The sequence below is a fragment of the Halichoerus grypus genome, chromosome 5 (assembly GCF_964656455.1).
Source record: "Halichoerus grypus chromosome 5, mHalGry1.hap1.1, whole genome shotgun sequence".
NCBI lineage: Eukaryota > Metazoa > Chordata > Mammalia > Carnivora > Phocidae > Halichoerus > Halichoerus grypus.
The window spans coordinates 69,645,448-69,653,942 of NC_135716.1; positions in this window are offsets into that span (position 1 = coordinate 69,645,448).

Below are 8,495 nucleotides of genomic sequence, written 5' to 3' on the forward strand. Positions count from 1 at the left end.
TTGGTGCAAAAAAGATGGTTTTATTAAAGCACGGGGACGGGACCCGTGGGCATAAAGAGCTGCACTGGGGTTGTGAGAAGAAACTGATTATATACTTTCAAGTTGGGAGGGGGTTAGCGATAGCATAAGTCTCTAAGGAATTTTGGAGGCAAGGTTTCCAGGACCTTGAGGGGTCATTTACTACTGTCTAGTAAAACCTTAGTCAGGAGACCCTTCAGGTGTATATCAGTGGGCCATATGTTTGGAAGACGATTGTTAACATATATCTTGGCAGGGCAGGGTAGAGATAAAGGAAGTTTCCAAAGGGATTTTTATATGTTAAAGAAGCCTTACACGGGATCCTGGAGGTCGGGCTAATGTCAAGCTAAGGTTGCCTTTTGCCTCTAGCAAAGTATTAACCTGGAGGCAGTTGAGTTCCTGGAGAAAGGTCACCCTGCCTGTCCCAAGTACTTGTTAATGGGCTGTAAGTTATAAGGAAATTTAATTTTTTCTCTATTTCTTTTGCCTTTGTTCTCCACATCACTAATGAAGTGACTTAAGGTGGTGTCCCTACATGGCCTCAGGTGGGGCTGGTCACCAGGAAAACCGGGTGATTAGAGGGGGCGGATTTCAAGGCCCACCCACCAACCTCTAGGAAGGGAGGAGGTGCTGCAAATTAAGCCCTATGAAAACCTTGAACAAGGAGAAATACTATGTGCTGCTGTGTTAGTGAACCCGTGGAGGTGCTAGGGGCCGGGGGCGCCCTGAGAGTGCATCTCGTTCAACCAGGTGTTCCTATGTAGTATCCCTTTATAATAAACTGGTAAATGCAAGTGAATGTTTTCCCGAGCTTGTGAGCCATTCTAGCAAGTTATCAGACCTGAGGAGCAGGTCTTGGCCAGTCAGCCATAACAGGTGGCCTGGGTCTTGCAATTGGCGTCTAAAGTGGGGGCGGTCTGGTGAGTCCGAGTCCTCAAACTGTGAGATCTGATGGCATCTCCAAGTAGATAGTGTCGGAATTGAGTTAAATTGGTAGGACACCCAGCTGATGTCTGCTGAGCATTGCAGAACTGCTTGGTGGGGTTGGAAAACACCCCAGGAGGATATGGATATCTGAACAAGAATCTGGAAGGAGGGGGTAAGCAGGGGCAAGGGAAGCAACTAGCAACAGCTACTCTAAATATCACAGATCTCAGAAGCGGAGGGCCTGGGGTTCAAATCCTAGCTCTACCTCTTTGCAGCTGTATGATCTTGGGCAAGTTAATGAGTTTTTAAAAGCCTTATTTTCTTGAATAAGAAAAAATAGAATAATAGCTACCTGATAGATTACTGAGTGGATTAATGAGAGAATGGATACAAAGCGTCTTAAATGTCCTGGGCCACAGAAGGGACTCAATGCATGTTTCCTTTCTTCCTGTACTTTCATGCATTAGTTTACTGTATAGCCACTTGATAGTATCTGAAGGGATCAGCACTTTGCTGTTTCCAACAAATGTTTTTTGAGGCGCTAATATCTGCTAATGAGAGCATGAGCCATCATTGAAGCCATTAGATCAGGAACATTACAGATGGTCCCTGTACAATGTGTTCATGTCACAGATGGTTCGTCATAGCAAATCTGTATTAATAAGCAAGAATAGACATATCAGTTTTAGCTTTGGGCTTTCATTTCCTTCTTAAATATACTATTGCTATATAAAATAAATAAAATATGTACGCACACATATGTTTGCCTTTCTATATGTTTCATAATTAGGTAAAGATGTATAATGCCCCTCATTCTAGTGCATCTTCTTGCCTTTCAAACACAGGTCTTTGTACATTCTGTTCCTCTGTCTGGCAGATAACACTTAGTTCTCTTTCAGAGTCCATGTAAAGCATCAATTTTTCTGGAAGGCCTCCCAGTTTTGCAGACTAGATAGGACCTTTTGTTTTTGTTTTCATAGGCTTGTGTTTTTGTTATCAATTGCTGGGTTACCAACTACCCTGAAATTCAATGGTTTAAATACTAACGGTATTATTTCCTGTGATTCTTGGGATCAGGTGGTTCTTCTGCTTCATGTGGTCTTGACTGAGGTGCTGAGATAGCTGAACGGTCACGAAGCTGGCATACCGTGCTGGCCTCCGATCGGGAGTTCAGCTGGGGTGTTTGGCCAGGGCCTTTGGATATCCCCCACGTGGACCATGCGCTACTAGTGAACTTCTTCATAGAATGGCAACTGGCTTCTAAGAAAGTGCATTCCAAGGGGTCTAGTCCCATTGTGCAGGTGCACATCAAACCTCTGCTTGCACTGTGTTTGTAATGTCCCAGTAGTCTGGGACACCTGGGTGGTCAGTCAGTTAAGTGTCTGCCTTCGGCTCAGGTCATGATCCCAGGGTCCTGGGATCGAGTACCACATTGGGCTCCTTGCTCAGTGGGGAGCCTGCTTCTCCCTCTGCCTGCCGATCCCCCTGCTTGTGCATGTGTGCTCTCTCTCTCTGACAAATCAATCAATCAATCAATCAATCAAATCAAATCTGTAATATTCCAATGGTCAAAGTTAGTTGAGGCCAAACCAGTATCAACATGGAAGGGGAGGTGGCACACGGGAAAAATACCAGGAGGCATGATTCCGTGGGGGCCACCCAAGTCTACCCATCCAGTGAACCTTTCCTTCATAGTACTCATCATTGTTTACGATGATATATTTATATGTGTTACTGTTTTCTCTCTCTCAACAAACTCCAAGACCCAAGAAAACAGGGATCTTTTTGTTTTTGTCTTCTTTGTTAACCATTGTGAAACAGACCCTTAAAGTCACTTTATTTTTTATCTTTTAATTTAATTTAATATAATTTTTTGCACTTGAGAGGTTTTGAAGAAGCTTAAGTGATTGATAATTTAACCATAGGTGCCACAGTGCAGGATTTGCCAAAGAGATTGGTCCAAAGGTGACCTGACCATTGCTAATTGATCATCCACCTCCACACCGTTCAGGAGAGAGATGCAGGTGTTCTTGTCCTCTCTCCCCATCATGGCTGAGGGGGCTGGGGGGGGAGGGGTGGGATGCTCCTCTCTCACATCTAGTCCAGTGAGAGGGATTTTAAAAACTATTTGGAGAACTTAACATGGGATCCTTGGATTCTGATGCACCATCCCTGCTAACATCTTATTGTTTGCAGGCACCAGCCTTGTTCCTGGGCATCAGATCCTGCTGGGGGATTATCTCAGGAAGATCTTACCAGGCTTGCCCTCTGAAGGGAGGAATGGCTGCCAGAGAAATCTCTACATGTCCTGGACAGACACCCAATGATGTCTTCTGCTAAACAACATGAGCTCCATTTACTGAGTTCCTTCCATGTACCAGAGATGTCACATATGTTATATTTCTAATCTGTATGACAACCCTGCAAGGTGGGTAGGTTTTATCCATATTTTCCAGATGAGAACACTGAGGTTGAATTACCTTTCCAAGATCACACAGAAAGGGGAGAACTGTGCTTTGAACCCAGGTGGGTCTGTGGTCAAAATTCATGTGCTTTCAGGGACGCCTGGATGGCTCAGTCGGTTAAGTGTCTGCCTTTGGCTCAGGTCATGATCCCAGGGTCCTGGGATCGAGCCCCGCATCGGGTTCCCTGCTCAGTGGGGAGTCTGCTTCTCTCTCCCTCTGCCCCTCCCCCCTTTTATGCTCTCTCTCTGTCAAATAAATAAATAAAATCTTTAAAGAAAAATTTATGTGCTTTCCCTGGTGCCCTACTGTCACAGGTCAGGCAGACATGGAGAAGATATGTCTTTGGGGGAAGACACAGAGACCCCTTTTGGGGTACAAGATATTTACTAGGGATCAACACTCATGAAAGGAAAGGGAGAAGCAGGATTAGGCAGATGGAGAGGCTGTGCTGGAATGCGGGCCTCCATGGTCCTGCAGGAGCCCTGGAACAAACCTCCGTGAGGGGTGCCCTTCAGGTGGATGGCGGGGCCTTGCATCTCTGCCTCACCCAGGCACAGGAAGAAGCTGGCTCTGGTGTGATGGATAATTTTGTGTTAACTTGACTGGGACATGGAGTGCCCAGGTGTTTGTTTAAATATTATTTCTGGGTGTATCTGTGGGAGTGTTTCTGGATGAGATTAGTATTTGAATTGGTAGAGTGAGGGAAGCGCACTGCCCTCCTCAGTGTGAGTGGGCATCATTCCATCAGAACAAAAAAGAGGGATATATATCTCTCCTATTGGTTGTGTTTCTCTGGAGAATACTATAACCAGGAAGTGCATGTCCTCAGGCAGGGTGGCTCTCTGCAGCTGAGACCAGCCCCAAAGTGGCTGCCAGCTGGAGGCCTTCTGATGATTCTACAACCCACAGCTGGGCAGCACATCCTTCCTTGAAGGGCTCTTGGCAATATACCTCCCCACGTCTACCACACACCTCTGAGCTGTTCATTTTAAGTTTTTTTTTTTTTAAAGATTTTATTTATTTTTTGACAGAGAGAGAGACAGTGAGAGAGGAAACACAAGCAGGGGGAGTGGGAGAGGAAGAAGCAGGCTTCCTGTGGAACAGGGAGCCCGACGCGGGGCTCGATCCTATGACCCTGGGATCATGACCTGAGCTGAAGGCAGACGCTTAACGACTGAGCCACCCAGGTGCCCCCATTTTAAGTTTTCCTTCAGTAGTTTTATTAAGAAATTATACTATATTATTATTTGTTTTAATAATATTATTATCTTGAGATCCATTTAATAGCTTACCAGATTTGAGTATGTGACTCCTATGTTTAAAATCTGACACCAGGTTAAAATGGGAAATTTTATGGTAGGTACATTTTATCACAAAACAAAAAGTCTATGACTGCCACATATTACCTATGTGAGAGTCTAAATCCCTTATCATGGTCCACTAAACCTATCAGAATCAGGTCTTAAACTGCATTTACAAGCTTCTGCTATTGGTCACTCCTCCCCCATCCTCAGCTTCCCATCTCTGACTCCCTTGCTTCTGGACAATGCTTCAGCAACACCAAACTTCTCACTGATTCCAGAATATTCCATCTTCTATAACCACTCAGTATTTTTGCACTCCCAGATTATCTGCATCATGCTTCCCTGACCTCTCTATCTGATGAAATCCTACTGATACTTCAAGATAAAATGTAAATACTCTTTGTCTGTCCCGGCAATTTTTTGTTGTATCCCTGTGTTTTCCCATTATGTAGCTTCTAAAGTATTCTTGGTTTATATATACACACATGTGTATGATTTGGTTATACATACAGGCTTCATCACTGAATCGTGTTAGGACGGTTTGGGCTGCAGGTAACGAAAGGATAGGTCTTGACTCTCTATCGGCTCCATCCTTTTAGCCCATAATTCTGTTTAATGTGGGTAGACATTGCAAAATCCAGTGGATATGTTTCAGTTCTTAATTTACTTGACTTCAGCTCTAGTGATCTATGGCTGTGCGTGGTATAATAACAAATGTGGGTCTTGTCTCAGGTTCCAGGCATAGGGCTTCACAAATCCTTGGAATTTCCAGTGTGACAGGAGTGTCTTTGTTCTGCTAATGAAATGAGTCATGGTGGGCGTCCTAGAAAGCTTCTGGATGGGGGCTTGTCACCAGAGAGAGCAACCACAGGATTAGAGGGTTAGGACATTCAGCTGCCTCTAGGGAGGAGGGCTAGAGATTGAGTTCAGGCACGTGGCCAATGATTTAATCAATCGTGCCTATGTAATGAAACCCCAATAAAACCTCTGGACAGAGGTTTGAAGGAGTTTACTGGTTGGTGGACATATTGATGTACCAGGAGGGCAATGGGCCCTCATCCCTTGGGGCCAGGGCATAGAAGCTGTGCATTTGGGACCCTCCCAGACCTTGTCCTATGTGTATCCATTATAATAAAACTGTAATAATAAGTAGAGTACTTTCCTGAGTGCTGTGAGTTACTCTAGTAAATTATTGGACCTGAGGGGGTCGTGAGAACCTGTGAATTTGTATTCAGTTAGTCAGAAGTGAGCGTGGCCTGGGGACCTCTTAAGATTTGCAGCCAGCATCTGAAGTGAGGGCCGTCTTGTGGGGGACTTTGCCCTCAACCTGTGGGATCTGTGCTACCTCTGGATGGATCGTGTAGGAATTGACTTGCAGTACACCCAGATGGAGTTGAAATGAACTACTGTATAATTAACCATCAGAATACCCCATTATTTAAAATAATTTAAAAATTGGGGCACCTGGGTGGCTCAGTTGGTTAAGCATCTGCCTTTAGCTCAGTTCATGATCCCAGAGTCCTGGGATCAAGTCCTGCATGGGGCTCCCTGCTCAGCGGGGAGTCTGCTTCTCCCTCTCCCTCTCCCTCCATGTGCTCTCTCTCTCCCAAATAAATAAACAAATCTTAAAAAAAATAATTTAAAAATCATGATCTTTCACAGTTTTGCAAGTTGACTGAGTTCAGCTGATTGGTCCTCACCCGAGGTCTCTCATGCAGGTGCAGGGAGAAAGCAGCTGTGGCCCGGGCTGGGCTGGCTGGAGCAGCCGAGGCTGGCTCACCATTTCTCTCTCCGGCTGGCTTGGGTTTTCTCAGAGTGTAGTGATTCCAGGGAAGTCAGACCGCTTGCATGTTGGTTGTGTTGCAGGATTTCTTTTCCTTTGGTGCCCGCGGTTCTTGGTCATGCCACTTCAAAGAATGAAGAGGTAGACCAGATGAAGGGTGGTGGGCAGCAAAGCAAAGAACAAAGCTCCTGAAGAGGGAGGGGACCCGAGAGGGTTGCCACCAGAGTTACTAAGTCTAGGGGTTTTTATGGGCTTGTTGGTGGGCTGTTTTAATATGATTAACTCTCCATGTGCCTGTCATCCAATCAGGTTTTTGTCATCTACCTACCATATGGGAAAGGGTCAGGGGGCTCCTTCCACGGTGGTGTAAAATCCTTTCAAGGGTGATTTCCTCTTTGAGCAGGGCCCCTTTTCCCTGCCTACCTTTCTCCCAACTATCCTTCATTAGTTGTCTTCCCCCTGATGGAGCACTGCAAGGGACAGGAATTGGAAGCTGCTGGTCTCTTAAAACCAAGGCCAGAAAATGGGCACAGCACCACTTCCGCTCACTTCCACTGTACTCTAATGGGAAAACAGTCACAAAACCCACCTGGACTGAAGTGGAGGGGACATAGAACCCCACTTCTTGGTAGAAGGAGCATCATGAATAATTCGTGGCCATCTTCAATCTGCCTCATCTTCTCTTTGACATTTGGGACTGTTCACCACAAATGATATGACATGTCCCTTGGTTTTTCTTTGATCTCTGACAAGTTTTCTCTGGCCTTTTCCAATGCTGTCTTCTTTCCCCTACTATCACTTGAACATCCTGTTCCTCTTTCTCTCTCTCTACTCATTTACCCTTGATGATCATATCTACTCTTATGACTTCAATCACCACCTTCAGGCTGGTGATCCCCCAAATCTCTAAATACTCTGACTCATATAGCTAAGAAACCTTTACAACACCTGTGGTCTGAACAGGCTTTGTGCCCTTAGTAGGACTCCTACCCACCATGGGCAGAGCCACTGGTTTTATCCTAAAGCTAGTTGGGTCTTCCTTGTTTCACTTTCCTGAGAGTCTTCTGCTTCTAGCTAACTGTAACACATTCATGGCAACTTCTACATTTCCAGAATGACCCAGGTAGTAGAACCCCAAAATGTCCAAAAGATAGGGGAAGGCTGACTAGCTGTATGAACAAGAATAGTTTACATGAACCTTTAAAATATTTCACTGTAGAATATGAATTCAGTGACTTCCAGGTCACTCACTCAGTTATAAGAAGTATAGATATGGTTGGCATATTTCTATTAACTGCATTTTGTCATAATTATACTTTTATAGTTAAGAAATGAACAACCCAATTGACCAATTCATGATCCATAGCACCCATTCCTATAAAAACAATGTCCAGCTGGACCCTTTCTCACAGAGCATGTGGACATGACTCAATCATAAAAATAAGCTGGTAGTTGTCCCTGAAAATAAAGATCTAAAAGATCTGTTTGCTTAAAAAAAGAAAAAGAAATTGACTACACACATTGTTTCATAAATCCTAATTTTGTTTTATTTATATAACAATTTTTGTTAACTTTGTTATATTCATACTTCAGTTTTGTGTGAGAGGACCATTTCTGGTCATATCACTTATTAGATTCAAGGTGTAAGGACTTATGCACTAATATGGGCCCCCAATGTGGTTTTTTCCCCTATAATTGGTTCAAATCTGGGACTGATCTTAGTAATCAATCCACTATACAAGTATTCCAATTTATGGATGGACTAAAATTTGGCACCCTCAATCTGTTGCCATCTTCAACAGCATTTAGCAAACATTTATAAGGCACTGGGGTGGCTCAGTTGGTTAAGTGTCTGCCTTGGCTCAGGTCATGATCCCAGGGTCCTGGGGTGGAGTCCTGCATCCGGCTCCCTTCTCAGCGGTCAGTGGGGACTCTGCTTCTCCCTCTATTCCTGCCCCCCTGCTCATGATCTCTCCCTCTCTCAAGTTTATTGATTGA